Source organism: Desmodus rotundus, chromosome 12 (assembly GCF_022682495.2).
Source record: "Desmodus rotundus isolate HL8 chromosome 12, HLdesRot8A.1, whole genome shotgun sequence".
Classification (NCBI taxonomy): Eukaryota; Metazoa; Chordata; class Mammalia; order Chiroptera; family Phyllostomidae; genus Desmodus; species Desmodus rotundus.
Window position 1 is genome coordinate 65,076,539 of NC_071398.1, and position 11,865 is coordinate 65,088,403.

The window sequence follows — 11,865 nt, forward strand, 5'->3', positions numbered from 1 at the left end:
AATGCACGTGGAAGAGAGTTGAATGAAAAATGACTTTCCAACGTGGGCAGAGCTTCCAGAAACCACAACAGAGGCGGTACGTGGAAGGAAGCGCATTGTGGTAATTCACACAGGTCAGCCTGCTGGGGCGCAGCATGGGGTTAGGAGCGGGTCTCCACAGGTAAACAGGAAATACTCCTCGCTGGGAGGCATTTGAAAGTTGGGGAACATCCATCACATCAGACTTTTTTTCTTTAGCTGAATTCAATTTGTTCTGTTAATTTAAAAAAGACTCAATATTAGAACATTGGTTGATGTTAAAATAACATTTAATTTTTAAATTTTATTTTTAAATTAAATTTATTGGAGTGACCTTGGTTATATTAGGGTCTTTAAATCATTGAAGCTAAGCTACTCTGCTGGTAATAACACAACAGATTCATTTGCTCCCTAGAACCACTTTAATTCCTATGGATGCATTTCATCATACTAGGAATTTGCTTTCCTGTTTGCTCTTGCAGGTGGCATGCACCCATTTAACTGTGTGTCAAGATCAATTTATATGTGTATGAATGTAAAAGAAGAGGGTCTAGAATACCTTCTGCACTGCCCACAGCGGGAGCATGATCTGACAAACAGCTTTCCTTCTCCACTCTAATTTCTTTTTCATTTTTTTCATTGCTTTTAGAGAGAGAGGAAGGGAGAGAGAGAAACATTGATGTGAGAAAGAAGCATCAATTGGTTGCCTCCTGTATGCATCCAGACCAGGATCTGTACCTGTCTGGACTGGTGGGGGGGGGGGCATGTGCCTGTGCCCAGACTGGGGATTGAACCCACAACCTAGGTATGTGCCCTGCCCAGTAATTGAACTCACAACCTTTTAGTTACAGGACAATGCTCCAACCAACTGAGCCACACAGGCCAGGGCATCCACTCTATTTTTTTTTTTTTTTACTTTGCTGATAACTTTTTTTTAATTTTACTAAATTTATTAGGGTGACATTGGTTAATAAGATTATATAGGTTTCAGGTACACGATTCTATAATACATCATCTGTACATTGCACTGTATTTTCACCACCCAAAGTCAAATCTCCTGTCACCATATATGTGACTCCCTTTACCCTGTACTACCTCCCCCACCCCTGGTTCCCTCTGGTGAGCACCATACTGTTGTCTGTGTCTATGAGTTCTGTGTTACTTTCTGTTCGTATCCCACATATGAGTGGAATCATATGGTTCTTGGCTTTTTCCTTCTGACTTACTTTGCTTAGCCCAGCGCCGTGGCAGGATGCAGTAGGAAAAAAGAAAGACGTGTGCCTAGTTTTCATGGAGTTATGATCTAGTAGGGGAGACAAAATGTTTTATTAAATCAAATTGAGCACTTTAATATTCTCAAGACCAATGGTACAGAAGAAATACTGGCAACATCAAGGGCAGCATCTCACCGCACTGATGATCCTTTTTGAGGAAACAGATGGACTATCATCAGCAAATATTTTAAAGGCTCACATCTCCACCCTTATTTCCTTGAAAATACGTGACAGAAACACAAGGATCTGCAATGAATTATGTCCATCATGTGCTTGCTTCTAATGCTGCATAGCTAGATGTGCAAACTTATTCCAGAATTTATAGGGAAGAAAAGCAGAGAGCAGCAGTTTACTTTCGAGTAATATTCTTCTCATTATTTCTTGTAATTAATTTTCCATTATAGTTTCCTATGAGTGGATACTATAACCAAGGAGGAAGAGGAGGAGGAAGACCATTTTGCTTTCATAGGAAGAATGGCAGCAGAAAACTGAGGTTAGGAAAAGACAATCCAACTGACTTTTCATAAAGATTCCCAAGTTTACATAAGTAGTCGAGGGTTACATTAGTTTCCTATCACTGCGGTTACAAATGATCACGAATGAAGTGGCTTTAGACCACGCAAATTTATCCTCTTGTTGTTCTGGAGGTCAGACTACAAAGGGAATCTTGAGGGGGTAAAATGAATATGTCAGTGGAGATGGTCGCTTCTGAATTCTCCAGGGGAAAGTATCCATTCCTTGTCTCCTGCAGTTTCTAGAGGCTACAGCATTCCTTGGCCGTGGCCACGTGCCTCCAGTCTCTGCTGCTGCGGTCAGGTCCCTTAGCCTTCTACTCACCCTGGCCTCCCGCCCTTCCTCATAAGGACCTCTGTGGTTGCATCGGACCTCCTAGGTAACTCAGGCCTGTCTCTCCACTTGAAGGTCCTTACCTCAATCACACCTGTCAAGTCCCTTTTGCCATCAAAGGCAATAGTCTCTCACAGGTTATGAGGATTAGAATGTGGATAACTTCGGGGGCCAGTATTTAGCCTATCACAGGTGCCTTACGTGTATCAGTGAAGGATCCTAACTGAGTGGGACCTGTTGGAGTCATCAGCGTCTCGTTCTAAGTTGTATAAAGTAACCTAGTCGTTGTCAGAAATCAGACCCACACTCCAATCTGCATTTATTAATATTGATCTTATTGGCCTAATAGGCTAAGCCTGAAGTCTCCCGCTTACTGTTTGGAAGAATGAACTGCTTACAAAAGCATTTCGTAAGCCTTTGTGCCTGAGTTTTACTTTTACTGTCTCTTTACAACTTCCAGCAGTTACTCTTTCATCAAAATTGGTTCTGTTATTACGACTACCTTTGCTCTGTGCTCTAAAGCACCCTAAAGTTTCCATTATAGTGCTCAATTTGATTTAATAAATCATGATGTCTCCCCTACTAGATCATAACGCTATGAAAACCAGGCACACGTCTTTCTTTTTTCCTACTGCATGCCGCCACGGCACTGGGCCAGCGTATCATAGGATCGAACCGTTTTTGAAGGAATGCGTGAGTCTTTCCCCGTTCTTCCATAAGAGTTCGATTGCTACCTTGCGCTCAAAGGCAAACAAAGACTGCATCGCATTCATCTTAGTAACTCTAAGAAGAAATAAACACGGTATCTGGGACACTGTAGGCATTTATTAAATTTTTATTTTATCTTACTTTTTTAAAGATTTTATTTATTTTTAGAGAGAGGGGAGGGAGAGGAACATGAGTGTGAGAGAAACATCAATCATTGATCATTTGCCTCTTGCACACCCCCAGCCAGGGACCTGGCCCACAGACCAGGCCTGTGCCCTGACCAGGAATCAAACTGGTGACTTTTTGGCTTGTGGGACACTGACGCCCAACCCACTGAGCCACACTGGTCAGGGTGCATTTCTTACATTTTTAAATGAATGAGTACCGGACACAGGGTAGTCGAGATCAGCTTAACTCATCTATTGGGTAAGGTACTCAAAAGGGACACTCTTCCCCAAAAATCAACTTGAGAGGGGCCTATGCATTATTTAGCTCCAGTAAAACCACTTACAGATAACTACAAAACCTTCATTCCAACTTAAATTCTTATTTCCTAATATCACCATTTCGTGCAAAATTAGAGTTAGGATTAGAATACATTGAAGAATGAAATGACCCCTTTTAACAAGGTCTCAGATTTCTACTTTGAAAGTGGAAGTAAGCAAAGAAGGATTGATTATTAAATGATCTTGCCTGTGTACTAACAGGCATTACTAAAGTACCATTCACCCTACTGAATTGTAGAATAAATGAATTTGGTGGTTTTTAAACGGAGACCTCTCCCTGCTGCATAGAGAGGCAGTCCACCCCATGAAGGTATCCTTGAGAGCCGTTTTCGGCATAACCATCAATGTTACAACATTCAGTTCTCTTAAAATAACTCATCCAACGGAAACAACAGTAAACACTTGGGAAATGCTGTCAATAAGATTCCAGGCCCTTGAGGGATCAGAACCTTAAGAAAAAAAATCATAAGGTATTGGATCAATGTCTTGATTTTTCTGTTTGCTAGGTAGCTGAGGAGCGGGCTCTCCTATGTTGACTAAAATACAGGTCACCTTTGATGTGGCAGAGGAATGCTCTGTCAGGGGGATGAATGAATACCTGCAAACAGCTGAAGGTACAGCCTGCAGGGGAAATCGGACAGATATGCTAGTTGAATTCATGTTTCCAGGCTGTCACATCTCAGGAGAAGCTATTTATTCGTTGGTGAGTACGTTCCAAAACATCTTCAAGCAGAAAGTAGCATAGCGCGCATATTTCTCTCGGTGAAGGAATTTACGACCTTCCCCACCCAGCCTGTCAGGAGAGGGGTAAGGCTGGCAGGGGTCCAGCCCACAGCCAGAGGGACAACTGTAACAGGTTGGAGACCTGCTGCAGTAGCAGAGGAATTTGGTGGGGGGCGGGGGAGATTTTTGGGTCGAAGTGCAAAGTTCATGTTTTCTCTTGTGTAACAAAGTATGGAGAACAGAATCTTTAACGAGTTTGGTGGACAAAGGTGTCCTGAGAAAGGGAGTGGCCACCGAGGCTTGGTCTGTCTTTGAATTTCCTTTCCAGCCTTTCAAACTACCCCGCAGAGCTGAGTTTATTGTAGGGAGATGCGCACAAAACATTCGAAAGATTTTCTTAACCAGTTTCGACTAGTCAAGAGATGATGTCAGGAGAGGGAAAAATCACTTTTACTTATTAATCAAATATTTTGAGTCCCTGCTCTGTGCTCTTCGCTCTGTTCTGGGCGTTGTGTTGGAGGAGATAACATACATTCAGCACTGTTCTGAACAGTTTGTGTTCTTGGCACATCCAATCCTCAGAAGAATACTCTGAAATGTGTACTGTCGATTCCATTTTGTGGACCGGAAAACTGAGCCCCTAATTAAGTAACTTTCCCCACATTAAACAACTAATACTAATTGGCAAAGCCTGGGTTGTCTGACTTCAGATGCCCCTTCTTAGGTGACTGTGCTGTGTATACTGCTATGCTTCTTGCGGGGTTCTTGAATTTCAGCCAGGCCTGATTTCTCTGTGGGTTGTTTGATGGCACTAGCGACATTGATGGAGATGCTGACAGCCGTGCTTAAGGATCGTGCACCGTGTCACCGCCTTAAATACATTCATTTTATGGTTACGTCATGCAATTCTCACAGCAGCTCTGTTGGGTTAATAATCCCTCCTCTGTTGATAAAAACAATGAAGCTTACAGGCATTAAGTGACTTCCTCAAGGTCACAGCTGGTAAGTGGCAGTGCAAAGTCTAGATCCTATTTTGTCTTAAGCCAAGGCCAGTGCACTTACCCCTTCTGACATGCCTCTTGGGAAAGGGAGCTGCTCCTGGAGAGAAGGGGATGCTTCTCTTCCAAAGACTATTAGAAACGGTCCCTCTTTCTCCCTGGCTTTCAGGACAAGAACAGGAGGTTGAGAAGAGCAAATGCTGGTGGAATCCTGGCGAAGCCAAGGCCCAGGTGTTTTGATGAGGCTCCTGGTGGAGGCAGACCATTTTAAGAAGGATTCTAAGTTAATGATCCTCTCTGTATTTTAAAACCATTGAGATTGTGTCTTAACAATTCAATCAGTGGAGAAACACATTTGAAAGTCACTAATACCGATTGAGAAGCTTCACAGGGTTCAGACTTCACGTTAGTGGGCCAAATCCAATTATCTTAGAGAAGAAGATGGAAAAAATTCTCTACCTCTGGGGTGCCCTTTGGGTTTACTTTCATTATTCACTTTAAGGCAACTATTAACCCACCATTCCACCAAATACATTCCAGAAAAGTTCACTGAGAGCCTACTGTGTGCCAGGCACTGCAGTAGGCTTGGAAGTGTCCAAGCTTAGTGAGGTGGGTTCCTCCAGCTGTGAGCCATCTCAGAGCCTTTGACAAGCGGGGCAAGGGCGCGGTGGGAGGTATTGTACCGGTGAAAAGGGAGCCTCAGTGAAATCAGAGAGAGCCTCTGGGATCCAAGCGCGGGAGACTGGCTAGTAACAGACATGCATTTCTTTTTGAAAGACTTTCTTAAGAAGTGAGACCTCAGGCTGAGCCACCTGCTAGTGATTTCAAGGAAGTCTAAATCTCATAACCTCTAAGCTATCCCTCGCCCCATGCTTTTAATTATGTCAAGAATTAAAATTAATTAACTAACGGGCTAACCCCTGTTATCTGGGAGAGAAGCTTTCTGCTATCAGCAAGGGAGCACAGAAACATTTCCTCTTGTAGATGCTCTCTTGCGGTATCTGATGAGCCACATTTTTCAAGCCCAGAGCAACTGCACTGTTTTCCCCCACATCCCCCATGAAACATCTCTATTTGATGCGTAATAACTTCTAGCTTTGGTGTAGTTCCAAAGACATTTTCAGTATCTTCTGATGTCTTCACCATATCTCACGTAGTTTTAGAATCAGGGAGACTTATTTCTCATTCTCATTTCCCTTTTTAACATGAAACGCAAATATCATTTTATTTTAAGTCAAAGTATATTGAGCTGATTACTAAGTAATATTTCTGGAAAAGTTCAATTGCCATATAGGACGGCTTCAATAAATTTAGGAACCACTTAGGAACTACCAAAGATTTTAGAACATGTATTTAATCCACATTTTTTTTAAAAAAGCATTTTTATAAAAGAATTCTCATGGTGCCATGTTTTTCCTAAAAATGAAATTGATATGAAATGTTTCAAGAAAACATATTTTCACCTGATCCACTTCATTTGCCAACTAATGAAGAAGCAACTGGAGAAATATGACTTTTGTGAGACCACTTCCACCCTCTTTATTGTCCTTGAAGATTTGTCATTTCCTATAGAAGAATGCCTGTGAGTGACTTCCCCCTTCCCCCTCCCACTTCTCTGAGAACTCCTGGGGTGGGGGAGGAGGCGGAGCCTCCTGCTGGGGGGAGCGGTGGGAGTATAAAGCCCACTTGCTCTATCCCTGGACAAGAGTTTTCTCTCTTTGCAACCAGCTGGGAGAGGTAAGTGCGGAGCAGAAGCAACTGGGGAGCCGGTGTGTTTCCTTCTCTAGCTCTGCGAGGGAGCCGGGGAGAGGCAGCCCGGGGCACCGGCTGCACCATTCTCTGGGCCTTTAGGCAGAGAGGATGGTTCCCGAGGCTTCTTTCTGGCTGCAGTTGTGCTTAGAAAGAGTGATCTGACCAGAGTGGCATCTGTGTTTCAATCAAGGGTATATGACCAGGAAGTAAATGCAGTGACACAATCCGTACACCACCCTTCAGGGTGATGGACAGGGCTCATTGTTTAAGGATACAAATGTATTATTACCATACTCACAAATAAGTAGTTGTTCACCCGGGTTCTATCCTTTGCCCTGTTCCCTTTCTACTTTATATATGCTTCCTGAGCAATCCAACATCTTCTGTTCTGGTTATTGAGTGTTATTATTTGTATATGATATCTTTTTATGATTATGAACATACCAGCAGGTTAATTGTAAAAAAAAGTCAGACAATAAAAAAAGCTAACATAAAAAAAATTAGATGCAATCCCACCCCCCAGAGAAAACCATTCTTAACCTTTTCTCTACGTATGGGTAATGTTTTGTGACCTGCTTTTTCTCCTACTTGTCAATGTATCATGAACATTTTTCTGGTGTTAAATATTCTTTTACTACGTAATTTGTAAAGGCTGCCAAGTCTTCTGTCATATGGGTGCGTTATAACCTATTAGCCAGTGTTCAATTGTAAGCTATTTAGTTTGTGTCCCGTTCTTAGAGTTGGCATACTCCACGTTTCCTTCAGGTAAATCTTCAGATACAGATTCATTGGGTCAATGGGCATGATTTTTAAAACTTTGAGGAAAGTTGTCATGTGATTCACATTGCCGTTGTTAATACACGAGGTCCAGATTGCCCGCTGCCTCATAAGCGCCATTACCTTTTTCTGATTTTTGCCAAATTATCAAATGAGTGTGTTTGAGGGTGGGAAGGGTAAGGGAGTATCTCATTGTAAGTGTTGAATCTGCATGTCTCTGGTAACTAGAGATGTGAGAGTTTTTATGTTTATTAACTCTTTGTATTTCTGCTTTTGTGGATTCCCTATTCAGGTTCTCTACTTATTCTATACTGTGAAATTATGTTTTCTAATTTTAAAGTTTTGAGTTTTTATTTAGTTGACGTTTTCAGGACTTTCTGCCTGTGTTCCTCATGCACACAAGTGCAGATCAACATTCTTGTCCTTGTTCTTCCGGCTTCTTTTACGATTCGTTTTTATCGTTAACTCCCTAATTTACTTGGGATTTACTTTGGTGTTTGGAGAGATAGAGGGACAGGGCTCTTTTTTTTTCCTGAACAGCTAAGCCTTTCCTTTCCACCATTCGTTTGCTCAGTCATTCCTCATGTCCTCACTGATAAAAATTCTGCTTTAAATTCACTTTTGACTATTGGTATATTTCTCGCTCTCTTCCCTTAACTCAATCCAGCCACACCCCTCTTTGTCTGTTGTGCTAGTGACGTCATTGACCTTCTACTGAGTCAGCCCAGGTTTTCTTGAGTTTTATTTACACCACGCAAACAGAAACTGCCCGTCTTCTTTGTTATGGTAAATCCTTCCATAAATATCCTCCTGGCCCGTGACTTGGACGATTCTTTTCCTCTATGTTTTTAGGTTACATAATATTTTTATGATTCCTTGTTAATAATTAACTGATCTGTAACCAAAAGGACAAATCCAGTTCTCATGTTTGCCAACAAGATTTTGGGCTTCTCATTGGATCCTCCAAAAGTAGAATTTTACTCCCTGGATTGGAACTTTGGGAGACAGCTGATGAAAGTTTACCTAACTGATTTCATGTGCCCGGATCTGAAAGGGAGGGGTCCGAGCGGGGGCTGCAGGCCATTCCAGCAGGGGAACTTTGTCTCGTGCAGGCTGGGCAAAGCCTCCGAACCCAGGTCTGGTTTGCTGAATTTAGTTTTCTGTTTGCTCTGACTGTATCCGGGTTCTCGTTGGACTATTCTCCCAGGTCTGGGAGGACCACTGCCTTCCTCTCATCCAGAGACATCCAAGGCAACAGCTAATATCACTGGAGCCCCACAACTGGGAACTGGGAACCAGGAGGGTGGAGCACCTCTTGTCTGGCTCTTTCCAAATTAGGAAATATTCATGGATTTTGCAAGAACACATACCTACCTAGTATATATAAAACACGTCTCATCCTCGCTTTATTGTTATAGGGAGTTGGCTCTCAGTGTCTTCCAATTTGTGTTGATCTGTAGTTGGTGACATATCCGTAGTACCACCCCTTCGTTTCAATGTGAATTTAAGAAACCATGTATAGTTTTTATTTGTCATTTGCTTGGGGTGGAGAGGAGAGAGGGGTTTTGATGCCTGGGCTTATTTTGACATTTGACTGGACGTCTGCTGTTGTCCAGTGTGGTCTTCTAACACAGCGTGTCTATCCCGCTGCCATCTTTCTGCCATCGGATGGATGTATTCCTTTTTCTTTCTTCATCTGATTATTCATTCTTTCTTCCTTTCATTCCATATTGATTGAGTGCTGCTCTAAGCACTTGGGAATAAAGTGAACAAAATAGACCCAAATCTCTGCTGTACAGTAGCTTAGGTTTTATCAGATATTGAAGCAAACAATTACCATCATTTTACTCCCCAGCTTCAAAATGATCAGTGGTTCCCCAATACCTGCAAGTCAAAGTTCATACTCCTCTTCAGGTGAGGGCCGGCCATTATCTGGACACCATTGACCTGCAGGGCCTCAAATCATAGCACCTTCCACCCTACCCAACAACAGCTGACGCCTTCCAGGGTCTTAAATACTGTATGTTGTATATTTTTTTCTCTCTTAAAATATTTATTGAAGCCTAGTTTCTGCTAGGCATTAAGCTGGACACTTGGAAAACAAAGTCTTTCTAATAAATTCTTCCTTCCAGGATCTTATAGAACTGGTTGAGGAGGCAAACAAGTGTATCACTAATTAACAAGCCAGTTTTGATAACTACTATACTATGGGTTAGCAGGAAGCATATAGAGAATGCCTTAGGAGAATGCTTTATACCTCCTTTTTAAAAAAAGTTTTTATTGTTATATAATTCACATATCATAAAATTCGTTCTTTCAAAATGTATAATTCCGTGGGGTTTTTTTTAGCATGTTTACAAGCTAGTGTAACCATCACCACTATCTAAGTCTGCGGTATTGTCATCACCCCAAGAAGAAGCCTTGTACCTGTTAGTACTCACTCTCCATTCCCAGCTGCCCCCCGCCACTCGCAATCACTAACCTACTTTCTGCCTCTGTGGGTTTACTTATTATAGATATTTCACACAATATGTGGCCTTTTTTGTCTGGCTTCTCAGCATAATGGTTTCAAAGATCAACCATATTGTAGTGTGTATCTGTCAGCATTTCATTTCTTTCTATTGCCAAAAAACACTCCATCATATGGATAAACCACATTTTATTTATTTATTCAATAGTCCATGGCCAGTTGGGTTTTTCTACTTTCTTTGTTTGTTTTGTTGGGGTTTTTCTGGTTCTACTTTTTGAGTATCATGAATAATGCTGCTATGGGCACGCATGTACAGGTTTTTATGTGGACATGTGTTTTCATTTATATTGGGTACAGGCCTTGGAATGGAGCTGTCAGGTCATATGAAAGCTTTTGAGGCACTACGATTGGCGTTTTAACAATGGTGAGTCTTCCATTCAATAAACAGGAAATACATCTCCACTTAAGTCTTATTTAATTTCTGTCAATGTTTTATAATTTTCAGTGTACAAGTATTAAACTTCTTTTGTTACATTTATTCCCAAGTATTTTATTCTTTTTGATGCTACTATCAATGGAATTGTGTCTTAATTTTATTTCAGATTGTTCATTGTTGGTGTATAATAATAAAGCTGACTTTACTGATTTTTGTTTAATTGATCTTGAATTTGTATCTACCAACTTTGTAGAATTTGTTTGTTAGCACAAATAAGTTTGTATGTGTGTGGATTCCTTATGATTACCTATATACGAGATCATGTTATCTGCAAGCAGAGGTTGTTTTACTTCTTCCTTTCCAATCTGAATGCCTTACCACCTCGGTTTTTTGGGTTTTGGTTTGTTTGTTTGTTTTGTTTTTTGGTTTACTTACCCAGGCTAGAACCTCCAGAACAATACTGAATAGAAGTGGTAAGAATGAACACTTGTAACATTCTTGTATTGTTCCTAATCTTAGGGAGAAAGCTCTCAATCTTTCCATGTATGGTGTTAGCTGTGGGTTTTCGATAGATGGTCATGTGTGAACGGGTGGCCTAACAAACTATTTATAATTTGTTGATAATTTTTTAGCATGAAAAGGTATTGGATTTTGTCATATACTTTTTGTACATCTACTGAGATTACGTGGACTTTGTTTTTTATATCACTAATTTGGTGGGTCACATCATTCGATTTTCATGTGTTGAAACAACCTTGCATTCCTGAGATAAATCTGATTTGGTCGTGTGTATAGCTTTTATTGTGTGTTGCTGGGTTTGGTGTGCTAGTATTTAGAGGGCTTTTGATTGTGTATTCATAAGAGATATCAGTCTATAGTTTGCTTTTGTTGTCTTTGTCTGGCTTTGGCATTGGGTTAATACTGATCTCATAAAATAAGTTGGGAAGTGTTTCTTTCTCTTGTATTTTTTTTTGAAGAGTTGTGAGTAATTGGTGTTAATTCTTCTTTAATTTTTTTTTGTAGAATTCACCTGTGAATCCATCTGATCCTGAGTTTTGGGGGGGATTTTTGAAAGGGAAAGTTTTTGATTACTAATTCAAACTATTATAGGTCTATTCAAATGTTCTATTTCTTCCGGAGTCAGTTTTAGTAGTTTAGGTCTTTATAGATATTTGTTCATTTAGATTATCTGATTTGTTAGCACACAATTAGTCATAGTGTTCCCTTATTATCCCTTTTGTATTTCTGTAAAGTCACTGGTGATGTACTTCTTTTATTCTTGCTTTTTGTGTTCTGAGTCCTCTCTTTTTTATCTTGGTCATTCTAGCTAAGGGTTTGTCGGTTTTGTTGACCCTTT